A 26544-nucleotide genomic window follows, 5' to 3' on the forward strand; every position below is an offset into this window, starting at 1 on the left:
TATGATGAAGTCAGCTTTAATTAGGGCAATAGCAGACATCTCAGATAAGCTGTTATTACCTACAACAGACATTAACAGAGTGTCCTGTTGCAAGTTACAGCTTTGTTTATTTCAACATTACTGGAGGTCATTCCCTCACTTGCCTGACTAGTAGCTGTGTTCCTCTCAGAAGGGCTGTTGCTGCCTGGGTGTGCTTTATCTGTAGTTTGAACCCTTCCCTTACATATAGGGTAGTCTGACAGGGCAGGTGGAAAAGTAAGTAGCAGTGCTTGGGAGATCTGGGGTCTACCTTTGGTTAGGTAGCTGCTGAGTTGGTATTGTTATTTTATTGGCAACTGTATGTAGCAGGAACACCCTATAGAGCAGAGCACGTCTACAGTAAATAACACACTTCAAGTTTATGGTCTGTGATGTTTTCTTTGGATTTCTACACTAACCTGAGAGTGTCAGTATGAAGTCAGTAGAGCAACAATATGAATGCCTAGATCCTGCAGAAGTTGCTCTGCTGTGTGTTTCTTAACTTATGTTAGGAAAGTCCCAGATGGTAGCAGAGGAAAAATTTAGTATAAAAACGAGTATACAAAAGCAAAAGTTACTCCCTGCCTCAACTTCAGATAGCAGGGATTACTCAAGGCTGGGTCTTGGAATGTTCCTTGTAACAGACTTAAACCATACAGGTAAGAAATCGTCTTGTACTTGTCTAACTTGTGCGAACTATCTGTGCTCATGTGTGTTTTAATTGTGGAAACGATTTCTATTAAAGTCCTCAGTGAATATTGAGGTTATAGACTGCTGAGCCTATGGTTAGATAAGGTTAAGCATACAGCCACCAAGGGTAGGCCTGCTCTTTTACCCCTGTTGGGTCATCTCTGGTGTGGTAAGCCAGGCAAACTGGTCTAGGGGAAATGGTGGTGACTGGGGACAAAACTGCAGTTCAACAGTGGATCAGTGTGGTGTGCAGGTCACTTTGCACATCTTGCACAGAAAAAGGGTAGAAGAGTGCAGAGCATTTCAGCAGAATCCCTGGCTAGTAGAGCTAAAGCTGAACTGCATTTAACTTTACAAACTCACGTTATTGGGATAAGCCTGCAATGCGGAATCTTCCAAAGAGTAGTGCTGCTCTTTGAAATATCGGGGTACTAGACTGGGCTGTACTAGACTGGGCTGTACTTCAGCCCATTGCGAGATAGAGGCTGTGCCCTCTCTTTCCCAGTTGCACTTAATGCTAATAAGAAATTGTTCTGATAAAATGCTGTGGAAAGGATAAAGAGTGCTAAGTGAGTGTATGCCAACGGATGCATGTAAATAGTGACAACGCTATTGGAGTTTTTGTGCTACAACTACAAACTGGAATTATACCACATGTGTGCCTTTAGGCAGGTGCTGCATACGGGAAGCACGGGACTGTCCTTAACTTCCTTTATTTCCTTCAGGGTAAAATGGCTTTCTACTATTCCTCTGGCTTTCTGCTTTGTATGCAGAATATCTCTGGTCTAGTAGCTTGCTGGATGAAGGGAGGGAGGAGACTTTCAACCTGTTTGTTCTGTTGCTTGAATATAGCAGCCTTACAGACATCACTGTCCCCAGCCTGCGATGGAGGTGGATACAGAGGAAGAAGTGCAGTAGAGACCAGCATACCAGATTACAGGTGCTATGGTAGTGTCAGTGCCTGACAATTCTTTATTTGGTCTATTATCACACATGTTATCGGAGAATCACGCCTTGTGTGGCAGTATTGCTCTGTTGTTTGGATAATGGAAATCGCACTTCAGTGTAATGTGGAAAGACAGCACACCCCACTCCTGTAATCTGTGACGCCACCTGTTGAAATCTGCCTGGGGCTTTCCTGTTCCTGGATTGTGTCAATACTTACAGAAAAAAACCTGACAGTACGTGAAATCCAATGCTTGAATGAAGAGTGCTATAAATGCCTGGCACGAAGAGGGATGAGTGAGCAGCCTTTGAATGTGTGAGTCCCCAGGGTTAACTTCAAGGCATTACCTAGCTTCAGCTTGGATAACTATATTTCCCCGTGTTTGTGTGGGGGGGTGTCTGCATTTTTAAACTGCTCAGAAGACAGGCTTATTTTTCTCTGCCGGTGCCATATCTACCTCCAACTTAACACTACACCATCGTAAGAATTTCGTATTGTTTAAATGTTGAAAAGTATTGTTTAGCTGTTACCTTCCTTACTTATTTAAGAATCGTTCTTGTTACATCCTTCTAATGCTGACAGTCCCGTTCAGAAGAATTTGCCTTACAGCATATGCTATAGGTGGCCAGATGCACATAATGAACATGTGTGTGAGCTGTTCTATGCAAATAACGTGTGTTTCAGTGGGATTAGTTAGTGTATGCTTACTGAGATAAGAATCAAGCTGGCTGTTTTTGTACCTTATTGCCATTTATTACTGAGCCTCATCTGATGTGAATTGGCCTTCTGCAAGCAGATGATAGGAGGAAAACTGATGATACTGCTTGGTGCTTCTTCTGTGCTTGGTTTTATTTATTTGATAGGAACAATTGCTAGGTGCTGTAAAAACAGACGATGAATGTTCTTGCTCCAGATATACTTGAATGGGAACAAGCTTATGGGAGGATGTATCTTATTTCAGAATTGATCAGTACTGAACCCTACTTGTGTGATCAACAGCTGGTGTGTTTATATCCAGAGCCTCCACAGGTCTATGCTTTTAAAACCTTTTCATGGCATTTTCTTTGGTCTCCAGGAAGTCTTGAGGATACATATCTGCCCTTGGACTTCTCTTGACGGTACTACCACGCAGGCAATCGTGCCATTATACTACACTGATGTTGTCAATCTCTTTTGTGATGGGTGTTTTATTCTCTTAGGCTTCCAAAGAAAGAAAATGTAACTGTATAGCCTTGCCTACATGGTCCAAAGTCACCTTCTTTCTAGCTGTTCCATTCCTGTTCCACCAAAACTAATTTCAGTAGAACACTGTCATGGCCAAGCACAGACTTTAGTCTCTTGCATAGTTTCAAGGACTTTGCTTCAGAAGCCATGGCTTAAACCCTGTGGATTCAGGGAATGGCTCCAAGAATGATCCTAGAGTCGGTGTGGGTTGGATTCTGACCAAGTTTCTAGTCCTTTTGCTGCCTCTTGATGGCACAGTAATAAAGAAACATGATAGTTGTCATGAGGGATTTCAACAAAGTCATCTTGGTGTGAAACTGGAAACCAGGCAAGGGCTGAATCAAACTGTGACTTCAGCTGGATATCTCAAACATGCCGTTCACTTCTAAGGTTGCAATTTATATCTCCAAAGCAGGTATAACTCATCTTTTTCCACTCCCTGTTACAAAAATTTTAAATTGCCACAGAAGAAAAACAGAGAGAAATAACGAACCATTCTCCTTTATTTTCCTCACTTTGGGGGATGGTATTTACTACCTGAACAGAAAGCAACAGAGTATTTTAAAGCAGAAAAGGGAAATTAATACTATTTTCCATTAGAAAACAAAACTTATAAAGCATTTAACTTCAGCATGCTGTCTTTGCCTGTATGAGGAGCTTCTGTCTTTTCAGAAGTCATATAGATCATGACATGACTAATTTTTACAGTTTTGAAAGACCCATGTGGTTTCAACTTTGTCAAAGGGATCAGTCACAGCATTTACTTTCTTATGGATTTGTTTTCCTTCGGTTTGCCTAAGGACAGACAAACTAAGGTCCTCTGCAGAGGAAGGGAAGGAAGTTCCTTGTGAGTTTTGTCCTATTTTTGATGATAGTGCTAGTAAAATTAACTGCAGCTTACATCGGATATTTGCTTTTCAGCACTTGCTGCCAGGTTTTTGCCAATGACGTCTTGCTGGTGAAAGCCTCTCTAGTAGTTTGCAGACTCACAAACTGTATCAGACCTGATTTTTCTCTCTGTTGGGAGTTCCCAGTGGTGAGGTTCTGCTTCCTAAGAGGGTAATGGTTAACTTTATCCTATCACGGAGTCTCTTCTGGCTCTGGGTGTGCGAGAGGACAGTCCCTTGGCTCCTGTCCTGTCAGAGCACTGCAGGAGTCGATGGAGCTGAGGACCAGCTTGTCTGACTATGTTTGTGTGATAGGTCTCAGTGGCCAGAAGCAGCTGTGGACAGTTTAATGGGGCTAAACACTGGTACGGCTCGCAGCGGAGCACCAAGTGTGCTCACATGTATCGTATGGCTTGTTAGGCTTGAGGAAAGAGCCACTGGGGACACAAACACGTGGTGAATCTTCCTCCCCGCCATCTCTTCAATCCACTGAGGCTTGCAGCACAGAGACTTGGAAGGATTGAAGATCTTCCCCCCTGCCAATACTCACTTCTTATATTGCCTTAGTCCAAGCCTGGGTCTAGCCTTTCGTACAATGCCAGGGTCGACTTCAGATTCTTCTGGAGGAGGTGGTGCAGGATGGCATGGGCTATCTAAATGATTCATTAAACTTTTTCTTTCCTTTCCGTCTTCCAAGCTTGCTGAGCAATATTGCATCCTGGAGCCAGTAACTGCTTTTTTCTTGCTCTCATTCTTTTAATGTCTTAAAAATAAAATGCTTATACTGCCTGATTTAACTTGATCCTCAAAAAATAGTTTTCCGCAGTGTGATTTCATTTTTTAAATTTAAATTTTTTTTTCAAATCAAGAGCCTGTATTGCTCCTTTCCAACACAAGAAGTAAATGTGCTTGTCAAAATCAATCAACCCATTTCCTTTTGTACAAGTTCTTCAAGCCAGTCTCCATTATTTCCTCACGGTGAATGCACCAGCCAAAAGAGAACAAAGCTAACAGAAAGGTGACGCTGGCTTTAGGGACCAAGCTTAATCAGTGTGAAGGAGCGGTGCATCCTGGATTGCAGGAGGGTGCCAGTCAAACCCAGGTGTTGAGGGAATCCAAAATTTTCTATGAATTCGTGTCTGGAATTTGTCCTCAGTTCAAGTAAACAGGTACCATTCAGGAAAAAAAAACCAGCGGACGGATGGTATATAGACCTAGGAATGAACATTTTGGGGGGCGTCAGTTATGAACGTTTCACCATGCAGAAAAATTCTACACTGGTCTGTCTTTTGTCATTTAAAACAAATCCCTGCTTTTCTTTCATTAACAAAGCCAACTCACCTGTGTTTCGGAGGCAAATGAAAGTGTTCCCTAGCTTGCACTGAGGGAGTTTTGTGGAGCCTGTGCCAATATCTCATAATTTTATTTATAATCATGGCACCACAATTTTGCCATTCCGTTTGAAGGCATTGTTGGTATTACAAAGCAGAAGTATGTTTGGGTTGGAAGAGAGAGTACGTGTGGTCTAAAAAGAGATCCTCAGCCTAGCTCCTAAACTGTGCTCAACAAAGCTGAGGAGGAGACAGTGACGGGATGCAATGGCTTTTGCTTGTGTTTTACTGTGCTGGGATGTACCCTGGTGGATGCCAAGTGCCTACCAAAAGCTGCCTCCATCCACCCCCCCCTGCAGCTGGACAGGGGAGCAAAAAAATTGAAAGGCTCGGGGCCCGGTCAAGATAAGGACGGAGGAGAGGGAGAGATCACTCGCAATTACCATCAGACAAACCGGGCTCAATTGGGGAACTTAATTTAATTTATACAATCAATCAGGTGGTAATAGAAATAAACCCAAATTCTTAAAACCGCTTCCCTCCTACCCCTCACTTATTCAATGGGGCACCAGCCTGTCAACTCCCAAATTCCTATCTCCTCCCTTCAAAGGGCACAGGGGGATGTGGGAATGGGGGGGGCTGGTAGTGGTCAGTCCCGTTTGTCTCTGCTGCTCCTTCCTCCTCAGCGGAGGAATCTCACTCTTCCCCTGCTCCATGCGTGGGACCCTCCCACGGGAGACAGTTCTCACGAAACTTCCTCCAATGTGGGTCCTTCCAACACGGCTGCAGTTTCTATGAATGCGCCAGCGTGGGTCCTTCCGGGCTTTGCAGTCCTTCAGGCACAGACTGCTCCAGCTTTGGGTCCCCCGTGGGGTCACAGTCCTGAGAAAACTGCTCCAGCGTGGGCTTCCCACGGGGGTCACAGCCTCCTTCGGGCATCCCCTGTTGCTCCGGCATGGGGTCTCCCCGGGCTAGTGTGAGATCGCTCCGCGTGGGGACCTCCCTGTAGGGTCTGCAGGGGGACAGCCTGCCTCACCGTGGTCTTCCCCACGGGTGCAGGGGAATCTCGCTCCGCGCCGGAGCTCTCCTCCCCTCCTTCGCACTGACTGGGGGTCTGCAGGGCTGTTCCTTCACATGTTGCTCACTCCTCTCTCTGGCTGCCGTTGCTGTTGTGCAGCAACTTTTCCCCTCTTAAATGTTCTCCCCAGATGTGATACCACCGTCGCTGGAAGGGCTCGGCCTTGGCCAGAGGCGGGTCCGTGTGGAGCCGGCTGGCAGGTGGCTCTGTCGGACACAGGGGACAGGCTTCCAGCAGCTTCTACACAGAAGTGACGCGTAGCCCCCAATACCAAAAACCTTGCCAAGCAAACCCATACTTTCCCAATCACAGTATCATTGCTGCTTGCCTGATTTATTGCTGCTATCTACCATGGTCCCCAGAGCTAGGATGCAGAAAAAGTCAGTGGATATAATCATAATATCAATCAATAATGTGTTTATTGGGAACTTGCATAAAGAGGGGGTTTAGGTCCTTGTAGGGTATAATGGTCTAGGTGGACAGGAGCCGAATTGAGTGCTGGGATCTGAGAGCTGAGGAAGTAGTAGAGTGCTTGGGAGTGAAAACCACCTTGGTGCTCTGTGCCTCTGTTTCCACAGAGGTGGGGCTAGGATGGACAATGTCGCTGCTTTTTACACAACACACTTGGAGGTTTCAGTCCAAAACCGAGCGTGTGAAATAATATTTTCCATTGATGGGCAGCTGGAGCTAGCACTTCAAATTTTAGCGGCCTCAGATCTCGCTGACAGGGAAAAGGCCGTTGTTCCGATAGATGAAATAATTAGACAATGGAAGAACCTCACCATTCTGGTTGAAAAAGACTCTTGGTGTGGTTTCTATGGGAGGATTTCTGTAAATAAATATAAAATCCTTTCCAAAAGAGTGTTTTGATCAGCAGTTGTTTCCAAACAATGGAACTTATATCTGGTGTCCCAAATATGAAGTCTCTCCAGTCGAGATCTAGTCCACAGGAATCGGGAATCAGGGATCGATGATTTGCTTGTGATTTAACTCTTAATGTAAGGTGTGGACAGAAGTCCCCCTTCCAAGTAGAAACCCGTTTTAAACTGATCTGGCACTTTGCATTGCACTGTGACAAGCGAGCGTAGGAGAAGCGTCCTGTTATGGCGCATGGTACTTCAAACCAGAACAGCCCCAGTAAAAATCACCTGATGTTAAATGGAAAAAATTGCGCTTCTAAACAAAACTGGAAAACAGCCCCCACCAGTTTCTGTAAAACGAGGACTTTTAAGGAGTTGTAAGTGCGGTGATGCCTTAAGGGGACCCGGGGAGCGGGTCAGTGTTGGGAGAGCGAGGCTAAGAAGCACTCACGGCATCCCGGAGGACTGACCATTGCAGAGCCCGCAGCAGTGATGTGTTATCACACACAATTTATTTAGCTGGCACTTGACAAATCCTTGCTCAGACTCAGGAATGTCAACGCTTGGAGTGGACTCAAAACAAACATGATGTTATTAACCTCTTTGGCTGGTGCCCGAGGTCCGTTCCGTGACAGTTATGCAAGTGGTGGAGCCTGGGAGTCTGTCTGCTGGGGGATCTGTAATCTTCCTCGAGCGCTGCTCTACTTTTACATAAAGCCCTCGAGGAGCCGTGGGAAAGCACTTGTGCTTTCACTTAGATAGTGAAGAGCAAGAGGCTGAAAGAGGATGTGCTGGTGGTGACACAGCTGGTGATGCGGAGCGAGGTGATGGAAAGGTGTGTGGTGATCAACAGCTGAGCAGGTGTGAATGTAGCATGAAGGTTCTTGGGATGGACTGAGAAATTACGTCCATTCAGAATGCATGAAAAAAAATTAGGAAGTATCTATGTATATTGAGGTAAACATGGTTGTGTTGGCTGGCCCTGAAACGGAACGAGCCGTCTGAAGAAAATGAGATGCCCAGTGCCTGTGGAGTTAGGGGTACCTAATCTTAATTCCAGGATTAGGCAATCTGGCATCCATGCTAACTGAGCAGAAAGAAGAATTGGAATGTTGGTGGCCTTTGGGTTTCTGTTTACATATGTATATATATGATGTTGTAGGTATATTCATCCGCAGGTATACGCACATCTCTATAAGTTTCACTCTTGCTTTCTGATCAAAGCTCCTTGGACATAAGCAGCGGGGATGATGTGTGCGTATCTTGGTTGGGATAGCACAGCTAAGGGTGTTTTTAAATCATCTATTCATTTTTATCCCAAAACTAGGTGCCAAGCTGCGCTTGCAGTGGCAACAACAGTATGCAGCGCTGGAGCTGGTGGTCCCTGGATCTTGTTGGGGATTTATTGAGATTGTGGCGCTGGAGAATTGACTATTCCAACCTGCACAAGAAGCTTAAGTCACTCAAAAGAAAATCTTCAAAGCCATATGTGAGAAATAGGCATGCAAATTTTTGTTATTCCTTGCACTTCGAGTCAGGATCCCAACCATCTTCTGAGTACAGGTGACCAAGCTTTCTTCACTACAGGTGATATCTCAAATCTTCATGTGCTGAAAGCCACCAGCCTTGAGCCAGCGTGTCGTGAGGGGAGAGGAGAGTAGTTCACAAAGCAGGCGACGATAAGTTTCTCTCGGAGGGGTCCCTTACAAAACAGGAGTGGTCCTGTCATGCCGCCTGGTCTCAGCGCCAAGCCTGCACTGTGGCGATGGTGGAGTGCTCCCGCGGGCCCCCCCCTGGGGCTTACCGGCTCGGAGAAGTCCTGGCCGTAGTACTAAACAAGAGTTCCTAATCCACCGACAGGAAAAGCACTTTGAATGGCTGCCAGGTGTTTTCAGCGATTTGCGTGGATGGACAGGGAGCAAAGCAGCTTGATGGCTGTAGACCAAGGAATTAGGGCTACCTGTACTGCCTGTCCAGGTGTGAAACTGCTGTGCACTTAATTACTTTGCTTTGCTCACAGTGAATTCAGTTTCTTAGGCATTGTGAGGAATATTATTTACGGGAACTTATCCTCTGGCAACTAACAAAAGTAATTACTTCAGTCTGCATCTTCAGTTGGATTTGCTTGCGATTTGGGCGTGTGAAAGTCCAGAGGATGTTAAAGAAATGGAATAAAAGGGATTTACATTTAACCTTCTTGCAAGTAAAATGAATGCGGCTTGGGCTTAGCTTGATTAACAGGAGTAAAATGTAAAGGAAAGGGCTGTTGTAACCCAGAAGATTGCAGGGGAAATTAACTGGATGGGCCAATTCAAGTTCCAGGTCTTCTGGTATGGCTCAGGCAGGGTTGGGGGTCCCTGTGTTAGCAGCGAGCCTGTCTCCAGGTCCCTACAAGGTGGACCGAGAGGATCTGAGCCATGAATTCATGGGTAGATGAGGTGATAGACCCCAGAGCTCAGGGCAGGCCACCGACAGCATGCTTTCTGTGGGACCACAGAGCAGAATAAGCCCGTATGATTTTTCGGCCTGTGGTTTGCAAAAAAGTTGGGGCCTCCATGAGAGGGAAGTAGTGCGCAAGTGGGTTTGGATTCTCCAGTTGTAGTTCACGCCTACTTTGGTGTGCTGCTGCGGTGTCTGAAATAAGAAAAGGTGAAACCAAAGATTGCTTCTTCCTCTCCCTTGGAACAATCCAGATAAGACAGACCAAACGGCAACAAGGTTAGGCTATGCACACCATCTGCGCAAGGTGTGGGAAGGAGGTAGCTTTTTGCCTTGACTGTAAAAACTGTGTCATGGTTTAACCCCAGCCGGCAACTCAGCCCCACACAGCCGCTCGCTCACTCCCCGCCAGTGGGAGGGGGGAGAGAATCAGAGGTAAAAGTGAGAAAACTCATGGGTTGAGGTTAAAGACAGTTAACAGGGAAAGCAAAAGCTGTGCATGCAAGCAAAGTAAAACAAGGAATTCATTCATTACTTCCATCAGCACGCAGGTGTTCAGCCAATCTCCAGGAAAGCAGGGCTCCACATGCGTAACGGTGACTTGGGAAGACAAAAAACACCATCACTCCAAAATGGTCCCCCCCTTCCTTCGTCTCCAGCCTAGCTGTATATGCTGAGCAGACAAATATGATCTGGAATGTTTCTTGGATCAGTTGGGGGTCAGCTGTCCAGCTCTGTCCCCTCCCAACTTCTTGTGTCCCCCAGCCTACCCAGGGGGGATGGAGGCGCAGAAGAGGCCTGGACTCTGTGTAAGCACTGCTCAGCAATAATGAAAACATCCCGTGTATATCAATGCTGTTTTTGTCACAAATCCAAAAACTAGCCCCGTACTAACTAATGGAAGAAATTAAGTCTATCCCAGCCAAAACCAGCACAAAACTTTATGCTCTCAACTTGCTTTTACTCCTGCTGCAAAACTTACCAGGAACGGGTTAGCACAAACAGAAACCAGCATCTTCTCAATAATGATGATAACAGGGATCCAAGGCATGTTTCAGCATGACTCATGCATGGGAAGTATCTGGTGCTATAAGGTCAGATCCTCAAAGGGGTTTAAACATGTTATTCTCATGGATTTCTATGGGAATGAGGCACCTACTCATGACGAAGACCTGAGCCCTATTCCTTCTTACACGGCTGTGCTTTGCCCGTGGCAGATGGCCAGGGTTGAGAGAACCCCTGCTGCTAAGCTAACTCTGCTGCAATTTCCATCTGCTGAAATATGTTTTAATATAACTCGATTCTAAAAGTATCTTTAAAAATATATGGACAAGCAAGCTGATGTCACTCTAGTGGAATCAAATGTTTCCTCTGGCCAAGAGCAACCTGCGTCCCACCGTTTTCCCCCAGCACAAAATGCACTTCTCCAGTGCGGGAGGGTGGTGTCACAGCAAATTGCCTTTCCTTTCCTTCCGCCTGCCTCATCACAGCTCTGCAGATGGATCGGAAGACCACTTCCAACTCTCAGCGTCCTTTTTAGGCCAGTAGTAGAGAGATGTATCTCTTTACAAAGCAGAACTAGGAGACAACACAGAAATCCTCCTGGATTAGGGCGCGATGGCGATCACAGGCAGGGGCGGAAAACGAATGACAAGGAAGGAATTGGTATGTTTTAAGGACTGTGACTTTTAAAGTAAAGATGTGGGTTGGGGCCATGTTAAAGGTCTGCAGAACACACCCAGGACTCTTCACTCCAAATGGTCCTTACTGAGTGAGGGTCTGACACATGAGCCATGAGCTCCATGGAGTGAAATCTCAATTCTTTCCCTTCATCCTATTCCAAGTCACATCCATCCTGACAACAGCAGCGAAGAGCCAACACCTCCTTGCACAGAAAATAAATGGAGTTAAGAACCCGCCTTGCTAGAATAAGATAACAGCATCTTATGAGCCACAAGACGGCTCCGTAGAGCCAAGTGTGTCCTGGGGCATGTCCTTGGAGGGGACACTTGCAGCACCTTGCAGGTGCTGGGGTATCTTTGTCTCCAAGAGTGGAGAAAGCCGAATTGCAGCCATAAGGGTCCAAGGTGCTGGGTCTCTGCCTGACTCCGCATGCCCTCTGGCTGCCCAAAGCACATGGTGTGTGTGTCACGGGCGCAAAAGGCAAGTTTCTGGCCGTGTCTGCTGTCCACACAGTAACAGGACACAAATCCTGACGCAGCTGGACTTGCTGAGCCAGGGTGGAGTGAAGTTGGGGAAGGTGGTCTAGCAAAGGCGGCAGACGTCTCAGCTCCTGCTTTCTGTTTACAGGTGGGAGTTCAGACATTCCCAAGCCCAAGAAATTCTGGCAAATGACCGAATTTTACTTAGATTGGAATTTCAAGCTGCTTAAACGAGTTAAGAGGATCTCTCGGACCCAAAATTGCTGAGTGAGAGGGAGAAGCAAACCAGGGATTTTTTCCTCTCTAATCTCCTTTTTGCAGCCACTGGTGTGAGGGAAACAAGAAGTTATTTTTTAGCCCTTTTTTGCTGTCAGACTTTTCTGCTGTGGAGAGAGCATGTTTTTTTCTTATGCTTATTATGACTCGGGGACTGTGCACACCAGCAAGTGACTGACTCTGCATAAGAAATTGGAGGCGACCCTGAAAAAAAAAAAAAGGATAAGCTGCAGTTCTTGGGAGTTCAAAAAACATATGCTCCAAAAACCTGTTTGTCTGTATAATGACTGTTATTTCCAATTGCCAAGGAACTGCATGTACGTTTCTGCTGTTCATCAAAAGACACATTGTGTTTGTTGTTGACAGGAGGCACTGGCTCCAAAATACTGCCCAATAGCCTTGTCAAACAAGGGAGAGCTTTTCCTCTCCCTTTCCCCTGTCCTTCTCTCCTCTCTCTCTGTCCCTCTCCCACTTCTCCCTCTCCTTCTCCCTCTTCCTGTCGTCTCTCTGCACCTCCCTCCCTTGACACAGTGTGGGGCGAGAGGACTGCTCTGTGCAAAAGGGATGAAGTTCAGACTGCGCGTTCAGCAGTGCAGTTGTGTTTCTGACTTGTTTCTGACTTTTTAAACCGTCGAAGGACCCAGTGCAATGGCAGTGACCTTAAACAAGGTGACAAGGCCCTCAAGTGTCACGCCGTGAGCAATGATTGCCTGCAAAATGGTGGGATGAAGGTGGCAGCCCTGATGCAGAAGAAGAAACACCAAAGATGAGGAGATCAATGCATGCACATAGGCAGGCTTGTTGATGGGGCCATAATCTTAATAATTATAAAATTATAAAATTAATATTATGTGCTTAATAATTAAAACAAAATTGTTTTGAGTCATGATTAGAAGCAACAAAACATTACTGAGAAAGGAAGGAGCTAAAGTTGTTATTTTGGCTCAGAAGTGAAATACGAAAGGCCAAAGGTAGATAGCCTTTTCCCCCTTGATTTGTGCCTGAGGCTTTGTAACATTCTGGTTCTAGGTAATGTTATTAAATGAATATTTCACTTGGGTGACTTTCATAGGTGGAAACCAGAACTGATTTAAAGGGACTCCAAGGAGGACCCTTCATAAGGGAAACAAATAATCTACACATTGTTTTTTATTTGTTTATGTTTTTACCTTATTTGCATCCAAGAAACTTTAAAATAGGCTTTCTTTGTTTGTCCACACGGGAGCAATATAACCAGGGAATTTTGGCAGAGTCCCAGATCCTGGCAGCAGCTGCCAATAAAAGCTCACTGAGACAAGTACAAAAAATAAAATCACACAGTATCATTTTAACTTGATTAAGTTGTGCTGAATTGCTCCATGGGAGGTAATGGCGAGGATCCGCGGGGTTAGGACCAGCACGGGATGTGAAGGATGTTTATCTTGAAAGTGTTTGTGCTGTATATGTCATTCCCATTGCCGGGAAACATTGTCAAAAGTCCACTATTACAAGAGTTTGGGGAATAAACGTTGCAACAACACGAACAAAATAAAACCCATTATTCCGTAAGTGACATAGCAAGCCACTGTCAAATAAAAAAGCTGAAAGCCTTAAAATGCTCCCTGCCATCCAACGAGGACTGCCTTAGATTTGCCAGCAAGGCGGCTGAGCGATGACGGGGACCACGGTCCTCGGTCTGACGTGCGCGGCTGATGTGCCATGAGGAGCAAATGGGCGAAGGGCATGGGTGGCACTCTTGCTTTAGGATGACCGCAGCAATGCTACTGCCCCTCTGCGGTGTGATGCTATTTCGTGTGGGATGCTAGGGAAATTGGCACCTGCTATTTGGCTTGTGTGCTGTATATGTGGGGGGTTGGGAGGTCTTCTGAGGCAGGCGCGTCCGTGGAGAGGAGGAGGCAGCCAGCTGAGTGATGGGAACCACCACCACATCCTTAGGTGGTATCTGGGTACATGAGGAGCAGGCCTGGGACATTGACTATTTGTGTCAGCAAGGCACATGTCTCATGTTTGGCGTGGTGGAGAGTTAAACACGGGTCACGTTCATGAAAAGTAACGGATTGACCCATTACATGGCGATGTCCCCATCCTTCCCTGAGGCCCTGGGGGCTGTTGGCTGTGCACTGAGCAATATGCCTCTTCCCCATCTGGTGCTGGTGGCTCTGAATGTTGCAATAGCTTAGGACAATGGTCTCTTGCTTAGGACATCCTTTGCTGGTTCCGACTCCATGACACCTCGTTGGACTATCTCTGAGTATATGTTCAGAGAGCTGTCAGCATTCAGAGCTTCATATTAATTTTTTCAGGGTACAGGCTCTCCCTCAGGCCAGGATGATGGGGAAATCAGGTCAGCCTGCCCTGCTCTGCTCCATTCCATGGGGGAGGCAGCACAGTTTCAGAACCACGGTTCAGGATTGCGTCTCCTTGACTTATCCTTGTCCTGGATAGTAAACAACATCTTACATGGAGGGGAGAGAACTGGAGGGGAAAATCCTCTAATCCCATCTAATGCCACCCAGCTGAGGACCTGCTTGGGCACCTGCCATTACATGGAAGCCCCACAAAAGCCTCAGTCACAAAAACCTCTTTTTTCTTGCCTGACTTCTGGCAAGATAGGACTCGGGGACAAAAGTAAGCTCTTTTCCCCTGCGCTGTTGTCCAGAAATTAAGTACATTTTTCTTTTCTACATCACTGCACTGCCTGCGATAGATGATTTCCCCATTCACCTCTCCATCTGATTCCCAGCCTCCCTTCCCTTGAAGCTGTGTACTGCTCAGCTCGAGTGGTTGCCGATCACATCTCCTCCTTGGACATTTATGTGGCCCTGCTGTTTGAAGTTTAAGCTCTGCTGCCCTCAGTAATTTCTCCTGAAAATCTTGGGTCCCGTGAAGACTCTGGTCTTGAGCCAGGAAGCATTTGTGCTTCCTGGTTCGTATGCAGAGCCAAAGTTCTCAGCGGGGAATGGAGCAGAATCTCTAACTTGTCCTCCATTCCTTGGTTTCAGGTGAAAAAAACCAAACAAAAAACCCCCCAAAGCCCCCAAACAACTGTATTCTTTTCATCTTCCAGTTGCTGGAGTCTCAGTGATCATCAAATGACATCTCAGCCTTTGCATTCCTTTGGATACATTTCCCAATGGCCCCACTCAATTCGCATGCTTTCATCACAGTGGAGACAGTAAAATTAGTTGCGTTTTTGTTTCCTCCACTTTACCCATCATCAGCCATTATATACACTGTGCTGCTTCCACATGGTCTGAATGTTGGGTTTTTTTCTCTAGAAATCCATCACTCCCAGGCATCCTGGCACTGGGTTTCTTTGTTTCCAGTGGTTTGCCTGCTAACACACTGCTCCGGAGCCCGACCTCCGTCATCACGTCTCACAGACCACACACAGGCTGATGTAACTTATTGCTTTACAGTGGAGATTTTTCTTTAAACCCAAAGAAAGAGAAGTAAAAAACTGCAATGAAGATGTTAACTGGGGTTATATTCGCCTTTCTGCAGGTGTCCTGGGCAAATAGAACCACCTGTGGGGGCTGCAGTTCAGTCCTTGCACCAGGAGCTTCCTGTGGTAGTGAACTCCCTGCTGACAGCAAGGGAGTGATCCCATCCCCAAATTGTGGACATCTTGTGCTGGTGAGATGAACTGGGGTACCAGCAAGGTCCTGAGTGACTGTCCAGCTGACCCAGCTTGAGCAGGGGGTTGGAGGAGAGGGTGTCCGGAGGGGTCCCTCCACCACGACTGCACGGGGACTTGTGAAAGCAGAGGTTAAGGATTGTCCCTGGGGTGCCAGTGGGTTAGGACTAAGCCTTGCCCAGCTTCAGGGGTCCAGCTATGAGGAGTCGGGGTCCCACTGCAGTGTGGGACAGGTGGTCAGTGGGAAGGATGCTGCTCGGGGCAGAGCTCACCCGCACCACACCTAGTCATCATACAAACCTGTGTTATTGCAAATAAGGAATGGCTGTACTTATCCCTCTCACTCTGGACAGATCCACTCTGATTTTACCTTAATTTACATCTTATGCTACCTAAAATGACCTGACCCTGTTTTGTGGTCTTTTCTAGCTGTGAAGGTAGAAAGCTTATTTCTTTTCCCTCTGCCTTATACCATTCCTTGAACACTTCATCCCTTGCCCTCTGTTTTGACACTGACTTAAAAGTAGGGTCTATAAACTTTTGTCACCGTTGCTATATCCTGCTACAGCCCCTGTGTTATTTTCCTCCTTATTCTCTGTATTAGAAAGCAATATTCTACGCATTGGTGCACACATTTAGTCTCATCATGTTCAGGAGAGAAAAGGAGGGAGCTCTGTGTGGTCGCACATGTTCCTCAGGTTCAGGGGTTTATCGCCCAGGGGAGGCATAGCACAGAGCGAGGTGTCCAGCTGCGATCCGGCCCAGTGGCTGAGCGGGTCAGTCCCCAGGGACTGCGTGATGATGCGTCAGCTTGTGACTGTAGGCAATGCTGTTGAAGGACTCAGAGCCATGAAAATGCTGCCAAATCATTGTAAGGAGAATTGTCGAAGTGCTGGTTGCAGCTTCTACTCAAGGCATGGACAGACTGGATCCTGCTCCTTTCTCTGAGCTATTCCTTGGGAAACTGGGCTTCTCCTGTCATCCTGAACAGACAGCTGCTGTTTGCGCGATCTGACCATCTGTTTGCTACCCAAGGCTGCTTGGCAGCAGGCATTTGGTGACACTTCTTTACTTTTCCAGTAATGTCCCAGTTCTGTCAGATCATTTCCTAGTATCTCCAAAACCCACTGCTTTCAGGGCGGAAGGGGGCTGTTTTAGGGTAAGACCCCCTCCTCACAGACCTTGCAGCAGGATACGTCTCATGCTTCTCCCTCTCACTTACCTACAGGTTTGTAATGGCAGAGAGAAGCGTTGCCACCTCGGTGACCTCTGAATTCGGTTCTGTCTGCGCTGCGCAGTGAGGGTTCAGCTTTCAAGCCCTTGCATGGGGTGCCCCCAGCTGCACACTGAGCAGCTCTTCTCCTTCCTCTCCACCGCTCACTGGGTTTGCTCCCAGATTTTGGATCTGTCACGTTGCGTGGTGGATTTGTCCTTTCCCTGCCAGTTCAAGGGCAACGCACCTAGTCGGGCAGCCCACAAGACCAGACTCTGTCGGGGGTGTGTTTCTGTGTCATTTATGGCATCTACTAAGCCACCAAAAAGCGCAGAGCCAGATCTTCACGCGTCGTAGCTAATGGTCATACATTCTCTGAAGATTGCAGAGGTGTCTCGTTGCTGTAAGCCCACGCTGTGAATGCAGCTGGCAGAGCTGGTCAAGGAGATTCGTTAAGTGTCCGGGTGCCCAGGAGAGAACGAGAGGACCCACCCAGGAGAAAGCAGGGAGCACCCAGTGTCCAGACGTGTTGAGAGAAAAGCCACCAGCAAGGCGATCAGGGGGTGCAGAGCTCCAGGAGAGCCTGTGACACTCTTGTCCATTGAACCTGGCAGGAGAGCAGGGAACTGGGGCAGTAGTTTATGGCCCAGCAGACTCCCGTTATCCCTGTGCTTGAGCGGCAGCTTCTTTTAAACCTTCACCTAGGGCTTTAGGTTTAGACAAGATTGAGGGCACGAATGTCGTCCAGTTGATGTTCTGTGGGCAACCTGGCTCGGAATCTGCCAGCCAAGCGTGTGTGAAGAGACGGAAGAGGCACCTGACTGATGAAAAATTTGTTCATGAGGCTTTGAATGCGAATTCTTCGTGTGTGAGAGCACCAAAGGAAGAGGAGAGACGTTTGGTCTCATGGTTTTCTTTATGGAAACCCAAGGTTTCTTTGGCTGCTCCGTAGCACGTTGAAAACAGAGATCTAGAGCAGTCATTAATTACTAGTACAGGCACTACCTGTAAAACCAGGTGCGAAGTTGTTGTTTATTTAAAGATTTAAAAAAATTACTGGTTTATGGTATTTAGTGGCTGGGTTAAAGTATGATAATGATCTCTCTGTTAGAAGCCTAAGTTTCTTCAAATGGAAGAATGAGCTATTTCTTGCTGCATGCATATAACTTTTCTCTTAATCATAGAGACAGGCTGTTGTCCAGCAACTGCTGCATAAGGGCAGCTTGTTTCCCTTACTTTGTGTTGAATGGATGCTGAAGAGGATTTACTATTAAAAGTCAAAATTATAATAGTTTATTGGATGTTCTTTAGCTTAACCCCCCCCAACTTTGTAGAGTCAGGCCTTCATTCTGCAGCATCTTCAGAGATTGGAGGAGTGAAGGTAATGAGGAGCATAAGCTATGGTTTCTTATTACATGAAATGCATAAAAAAGATTCAGTTGGTGTTTTAAAAAAGTGCCTTCAAATTTTTTCCTTCAGTTATCCTTTAATGTTCCCTATTTACTCAAGATTAGAACTAGCCTGTTACAAGTTTCTAGTCTAGGTTTGAGTGGTAGTCTAGGTTTGAGAAACAGGCATGTTGTCTGTGTTATGACTTAAGTTTCGCTTTACTAACATGTCATTCTTTGTTCATCTTGTGTCTCTTCCATCTCTCCACACTAAATTCAGTAGCCCTTCCTTAGCACAGAGTTAAAGCATCACTTGGAAATGGAGTTTCTGGATTCAAGAGCTAGAATTAGTAGGGGGGGGTCTTAGCCCTTGTTTCAAACAGTTCCAACTTGCTGTAATACCTAATAAAATAAGGTGTCATAGAGTCTGTGCCTACCAAGGTAGCTTTCTTGCCGTGAATGTTGATTCATTTACATCAGGGTCCAAAACCTGAATCTTTCCATGGATTCCCTGAAGTAGCTGGATTTCTAGATATTCTTAGGACAATTGCAAGCTAAGACAAAGCTGATTTTAAAAAAACCCAACAAAACAAAGCACAGAAAACTGATTAGTGACCTTAGTTTCAGTGACCTTTCCCCTTTAGTAAAGTTTGCTACAAAATAAACAGAATATTGGGAGGGAAATGGGGTGAATAAATTTTAGTTTGCAAAGTTAAGAGAGTTGAAAGGGGGAGCTTTAGTCCCTATGTAGGTCTGTGGGACTTCACAGTTGTTCCTGTTATTCTGATGAGCAAATACTGCCACTTTGGTGTAATCAGGCCATTGTGGAGAGACTCTTCTGTCTACTAGCACATAAAAAGCTAACTAAGCTTCTTGGTTTTGGGACAGAATGAAGAAGCTCTGAAAAAATGTGTTGAAGAATACCTGGCTAGAATTAAAAAAGAGGAGCAGAGATATCAGACGCTAAAGGCACATGCTGAAGAAAAGCTGCATCAGTAAGTACCATGTCAAGAAGCCAAGTACTGGGAGTGAAATATATAGTTTTCACAGTTGCTACAAAATGTGATTCATTAATACCAAAACTTGGCTTAAAACATGTTTAGTTTGGGGATCAATCCAAAGTACAAGCATCTAGTGTGATTCTATGAACAGTTTTGCTGTGCTGTCTGAAGGGGATGTAAACACCATCTTGCTTCTATTTCAGAGCAAATGAGGAAATGCCCAGGTGCGAAGCAAAGCTAAATCAGAGACTGCAGCACTACAAGCCAGTCTCCGCAAAGAACAATGAGGATCCAGTCTTTAGAAAAGAGCCTTGAACAAAGGTTAGTCAAAATGCCATGGGTGAGTCTCTTCAAACTATTGCCTTAGACTAGGTCAAGAACTACCTTGTACCAGTGCTAGAAATAGCCATGCTAACTGTGCTGGTTTTGGTGGCTGCTGTCCTGGCAGGCTTTGGGAAATAGGATTGAAAACTTAAGGCAGAACTCTATATCAAGACTCATCTGTATGTTTAGATTTTTTGGAGCCAAAGGTTTGTTCCCATAGGTGCGTTGCAGAAGTGATCAACACGGGTTCTGTGTCGGGAGGTAATCTGAACTACTGAAGGAAATGGTGATCTAAAACTTAAATATGTCCCAGAGCAGGATCTCAGAATGAATCTTGAATAACTGTCTGGTTCAGCTTGTTCATAAACGTGATTTGTAAACTATTGGCACTAATGCAGGCTCTTTTGTATTGGCTGAACTATTTCAATATTGTTCAGGCCATTAATCCTTGCATTTGATATTGTTTCATATTGCATAAACTCTTAGAATGTTTTGAAAATGCACATCACTGTCATTTGTTAGAACCCTTCAAAGGAAAAAGCTTTTTGAGGGTTAAAAAGTCATATTGCTGGAAATGCATGCTATTAGTTTTACTGCATCATGGTTGTATCTTTTGCCAGGATTGAAGGCTCAAAATAGGTAATGGTGACATGTTCCTGTTCAGGGAAAAGTCCCATATTGTGTTAGTCTTCAGGTTTATGGCTAAGGTTTGCATAGCTGAGGAAAGAGTAGGCCTGTAACTGGAGAGATGAGACAAGCCATTTAACACAAAACTAGTTTAGTTCATGTTATAAAACAAGTAACATTTTATGTTAAGAACTCTTATTAAAATGGTTTGACCATATAAGGAATTACACAAACTGGAAATTATTGCCATATGTCAGTAAAAGTATCAAAGCATCATCCTACAGAGTTGTCTGTCTTGTGAAGATTAAAATCTAAACTGTCACTATCTTGAATTTCAGTGTATCTAACAAAAAGACTTTGAGTATGAAAAGTCTTTTTTCCCTAGATCAGTTGGTCTCCACATATTATGGGGAGGTCTGTGGAAGAAGTAGAAACAGTATAGTGGATTCTGGCTCACTTCCTGGGGTTCTTAAGGGTGCTGTGTAACCTTCTACAAAGTAGATTGTCCTTTAGAGTAAATTTGCATGAGTCACTAGCATGTAAATGGACTTTCTATTCTATGTGTTGGCAAACATGACTTGTTGCAACTCAGCTCACTACATGGGTGTACCATAGCTTAGGCATACCTAAAACTCAGTTTTTTTCTGTTTTCAACAGACTAAAGAAAATGATGAACTAACGAAAATCTGTGATGACTTGATCCTGAAGATGGAAAAAATTTGATAGCTTAACTGTCTTGTAAATATGTCTAGTCTCTCTGACTTCCTGTCTTCTGTGTGTTCACTCACTTTTTTTAATTATGTATGTTGGGAAAAAATAAAACTCTTGATTTGCACTTTTCTTGCATATTATTGGCTGTATCTTTTGTAGAAAATGTCAATAAACTTAAGTTCAGTTGCCGCTTCCAGTAGGTGACAATGTTTTGCATAACATTTTCACATGTTGGAAAAACTAATTGTCTCACCCTCTGTCTTTTGCATGCGTAAGAACACCAAGGTTCTATACTCATGACCTGGCTTTGCTGGTGAGGGTCAGCATGGGCCATGTCTCTACTTTGTACTTCCTGTGTCTCACTTAAAACATTCCAGAGTTACAAGATTGTAATAAAACTTGACCTGTCACAAATGCTATGAAGTATTTTGTGATGTAGGAAAAAAAAAAAAAGGAACTTCAGTGTTCTTTTTTATTAAAGAGGAGCTGGAGTGATTCTGGTTTTGCAGGTAAGCTAAGCAGGGTACTGAATAGTAGGACAGATTGCTTGCTACTCTATCTTGATTTTTTTTTTTCTTTCATGTCACTAGTCTGTCTGATGCTATTGACTTTCCAGTACCTGTTGAGAACTCCCTGCCACTTGCTTATAATGGAAAGCCTTGGGAGATGTAGGCTGCAGGTTGCAGGTTATGATGAAGTCAGCTTTAATTAGGGCAATAGCAGACATCTCAGATAAGCTGTTATTACCTAACAGACATTAACAGAGTTGTCCTGTTGCAAGCTACAGCTTTTTATTTCTAACATTACTGGGAGGTCATTCCCTCACTTGCCTGACTAGTAGCTGTGTCTTCCTCTCAGAAGGGCTGTTGCTGCTGGGTGTGCTCTTATCTGTAGTTTGAACCCTTCCCTTACATATAAGGGTAGTCTGACAGGGCAGGTGGAAAAGTAAGTAGCAGTGCTTGGGAGATCTGGGGTCTACCTTTGGTTAGGTAGCTGCTGATTGGTATTGTTATTTTTATTGGCAACTGTATGTAGCAGGAACACCCTATAGAGCAGAGCAAGTCTACAGTTAAATAACACACTTCAAGTTTATGGTCTGTGATGTTTTCTTTGTGATTTCTACACTAACCTGAGAGTGTCAGTATGAAGTCAGTAGCAACAATATTGAATGCCTAGATCCTGCAGAAGTTGCTCTGCTGTGTGTTTTCCTTAACTTATTGCTTAGGAAAGTCCCAGATGGTAGCAGAGGAAAAATTTAGTCATAAAACAGAGTATACAAAAGCAAAGTTTACTCCCTGCCTCAACTTCAGATAGCAGGGATTACTCAAGGCTGTGTCTTGGAATGTTCCTTTGTAACAGACTTAACCATACAGGTAAGAAATCTTCTTGTACTTGGTCTAACTTGTGTGAACTATCTTGCTCATGTGTGTTTAATTGTGGAAACCGATTTCTATTAAAGTCCTCAGTGAATATTGAGGTTATAGACTGCTGTAGCCTATGGTTAGATAAGGTTAAGCATACAGCCACCAAGGGTAGGCCTGCTCTTTACCCCCTGTTGGGTCATCTCTGGTGTGGTAAGCCAGGCAAACTGGTCTAGGGGAAATGGTGGTGACTGGACAAAACTGCAGTTCAACAGTGGATCAGTGTGGTGTGCAGGTTCACTTTGCACATCTTGCACAGAAAAGGGTAGAAGAGTGCAGAGCATTTCAGCAGAATCCCTGGCTAGATAGCATAAAGCTGAACTTGCATTATGAACTTTACAAACTCACGTTATTGGGAATAAGCCTGCAATGCTGAATCTTTCCACAAGATGTAGCTGCTGCTCTTTGAAATATCGGCTGTACTAGACTGGGCTGTACTAGACTGGGCTGTACTTCAGCCCATTGCAGAGATAGAGGCTGTCCCTCTCTTCTCCAGTTGCACTTAATGCTAATAAGACAATTGTTCTGATAAATTGCTGTTGGAAAGGATAAAGAGCTGCTAAGTGATTGTATGCCAACGGACTGCATGTAAATAGTGACAACGCTATCTGGAGTTTTTGTGCTACAACTACCAAACTGGAATTATACCACATGTGTGCCTTTAGGCAGGTGCTGCATAAGGGAGCACTGGGACTGTCCTTACCTTCCTTTATTCCTTCAGGGTAAAATGGCTTTCTACTATTCCCTCTGGCTTTCTGCTTTGTATGCAGAATATCTCTGGTCTAGTAGCTTGCTGGATGAAGGGAGGGGAGACTTTCAACCCGTTTGTTCTGTTGCTTGAATATAGCAGCCTTACAGACATCACTGTCCCCAGCCTGCTGATGGAGGTGGATACAGAGGAAGAAGTGCAGTAGAGACCAGCATACCAGATACAGGTGCTATGGTAGTGTCAGTGCCTGACAATTCTTATTTGGTCTATTATCACACATGTTATCGAGAATCACGCCTTGTGTGGCCAGTTATTGCCTGTTGATATTGGATAATGGAAATCGCACTTCAGTGTAATGTGGAAAGACAGCACACCACACTCCTGTAATCTGTGACCGCCACCTGTGAAATCTGCCTGGGGCTCTCCTGTTTCCTGATTGTGTCAGTACTTACAGAAAAACCTTGACAGTACGTGAAAACCAATGCTTGAATGAAGATTGCTATAAATGCCTGGGCACTGAAGAGGATGAGTGAGCAGCCTTTGAATGTGTGAGTCCCCAGGGCTTAACTTCAAGGCATTACCTAGCTTTCAGCTTGGATAACTATATTTTCCCCGTGTGTGTGGGGGGGTGTCTGCATTTTTAAACTGCTCAGAAGACATGGCTTATTTTTCTCTGCCGGTGCCATATCTACCTCCAACTTAACACTTACACCATCTGTAAGAATTTCGTATTGTTTAAATGTTGAAAAGTATTGTTTAGCTGTTACCTTCCTTATTTTAAAGAATCGTTCTTGTTACTATCCTTCTAATGCTGGACAGTCCCGTTCAGAAGAATTTGCCTTTACAGCATATGCTATAGGTGGCCAGATGCACATTAATGAACTTGTGTGAGCTGTTCTATGCAAAATACACGTGTGTTTCAGTGGGATTAGTTAGTGTATGCTTACTGAGATAAGAATCAAGCTGGCTGTTTTTTTACCTTATTGCCATTTACTTACTGAGCCTCATCTGATGTGAATTGGCCTCTCTGCAAGCAGATGATAGGAGGGAAAACTGATACTGCTTGGTGCTTCTTCTTGCTTGGTTTTATTTATTATTGATAGGAACAATTGCTAGGTGCTGTAAAAACAGACGATGACTGTTCTTGCTCCAGATATACTTGAACTGGGAACAAGCTATGGGAGGATGTATCTTATTTCAGAATTGATCAGTACTGAACCTACTTGTGTGATCTAACAGCATTGGTGTGTTTATATCCAGAGCCTCCACAGGTCTATGCTTTTAAAACCTTTTCATGGCATTTCTTTGGTTCTCCAGGAAGTCTTGAGGATACATATCTGCCCTTGGACTCTTCTTGACTGTACTACCACGCAGGCAATCCGTGCCATATACCTACACTGATGTTGGTCAATCTCTTTTGTGATGGGATGTTTTATTCTCTTAGGCTTCCAAAGAAAATGTAACTGTATAGCCTTGCCTACATGGTCCAAAGTCACCTTCTTTCTAGCTGTTTCCATTCCTGTTCCACCAAAACTAATTTTCAGTAGAACACTTGTCATGGTCCAAGCACAGACTTTAGTCTCTTGCATAGTTCAAGACTTTGCTTCAGAAGCCATGGCTTAAACCCTGCTGGATTCAGGGAATGGCTCCAGATTGATCCTAGAGTCGGTGGGTTGGATTCTGACCAAGTTTCTAGTCCTTTTGTGCTGCTCTGATGGCACAGTAATTAAAGAAACATCATAGTTTGTCATGAGGGAATTTCAACAAAGTCATCTTGGTGTGAAACTGGAACCAGGCAAGGGCTGAATCAAACTGTGACTTCAGCTGGATATCTAAACATGCCGCTTCACTTCTAAGGTTGCAATTTATATCTCCAAAGCAGGTATAACTCATCTTTTTTCCACTCCCTGTTACAAAAATTTAAATTGCACAGAAGAAAAACAGAGAAATAACGAACCATCTCCTTATTTTTCCTCACTTTGGGGGATGGATTTACTACCTGAACCAGAAAGCAACAGAGTATTTTAAAGCAGAAAAGGGAAATTAATACTATTTTTCCATTAGAAAACAAACTTATAAAGCATTTAACTTCAGCATGCTGTCTTTGCCTGTATGAGGAGCTCTCTGTCTTTTCAGAAGTCATTAGATCATGACATGACTAATCTTTTTACAGTTTTGAAAGACCCATGTGGTTTCAACTTTGTCAAAGGGATCAGTCACAGCATCTACTTTCTTATGGATTTGTTTTCCTTTCCAGTTTGCCTAACGCAGACAAACTAAGTCCTCTTAGTGAAGGGGAAGGAAGTTCCTTGTGAGTTTTGTCCTATTTTTGATGATAGTGCTAGTAAAATTAACTGCAGCTTACATCGGATATTTGCTTTTCAGCACTTGCTGCCAGGTTTTTGCCAATGACGTCTTGCTGTTTGAAAGCCTCTCTAGTAGTTTGCAGACTCACAACCTGTATCAGACCCTGATTTTTCTCTCTGTTGGGAGTTTCCCAGTGGTGAGGTTCTGCTGTCCTTAAGAGGGTAATGGTGTAACTTTATCCATCTCCACGGAGTCTCTTCTGGCTCTTGGTGTGCGAGAGGACAGTCCCTTGGCTCCTGTCACCTGTCAGAGCACTGCAGGAGTCGATGGAGCTGAGGACCAGCTTGTCTGACTATGTTTGTGTGATAGGTCTCAGTGGCCCAGAAGCAGCTGTGACAGTTTAATGGGGCTAACACATGTTACGGCTCGCAGCGGAGCACCAAGTGTGCTCACATGTATCGTATGGCTTGTTAGGCTTGAGGAAAGAGCCACTGGGGACACAAACACGTGGTGAATCTTCCTCCCCGCATCTCTTTAAATCCACTTAGACTTGCAGCACAGAGACTTGGAAGGATTTGAAGATCTTCCCCCCTGCCCAATACTCACTTCTTATATTGCCTTAGTCCCAAGCCTGGTGTCTAGCCTTTCGTACAATGCCAGGGTCGACTTCAGATTCTTCTGGAGGAGGTGGTGCAGGATGGCATGGAGCTATCTAAATGATTCATTAAACTTTTTCTTTCCTTTCTGTCTTCCAAGCTTGCTGAGCAATATTGCATCCTGGAGCCCAGTTAACTGCTTTATTTCTTGCTTTCTCATTTCTTTTAATGTCTTAAAAATAAAATTGCTTTATACTGCCTGATTTAACTTGATCCTCAAAAAAATAGTTTTCCTGCAGTGTGATTTCATTTTTTTAAATTTAAATTTTTTTTTTCCAAATCAAGAGCCTGTATTGCTCCTTTCCAACACAAGTAAATGTGCTTGTCAAATTCAATCAACCCATTTCCTTTTGTACAAGTTCTTCAAGCCAGTTCTCCATTATTTCCTCCGGTGAATGCACCAGCCAAAAGAGAACAAAGCTAACAGAAAGGTGACGCTGGCTTTAGGGACCAAGCTTAATCAGTGTGAAGGAGCGGTGCATCCTGGATTGCAGGAGGGTGCCAGTCAAACCCAGGTGTTGAGGGAATCCAAATATTTTCTATGAATTTCGTGTCTGGAATTTGTCCTCAGTTCAAGTAAACAGGTACCATTCAGGAAAAAAAACAACAGCGATGGATGGTAGACCTAGGAATTGAACA

Source organism: Aquila chrysaetos, chromosome 1, assembly GCF_900496995.4.
Source record: "Aquila chrysaetos chrysaetos chromosome 1, bAquChr1.4, whole genome shotgun sequence".
NCBI lineage: Eukaryota > Metazoa > Chordata > Aves > Accipitriformes > Accipitridae > Aquila > Aquila chrysaetos.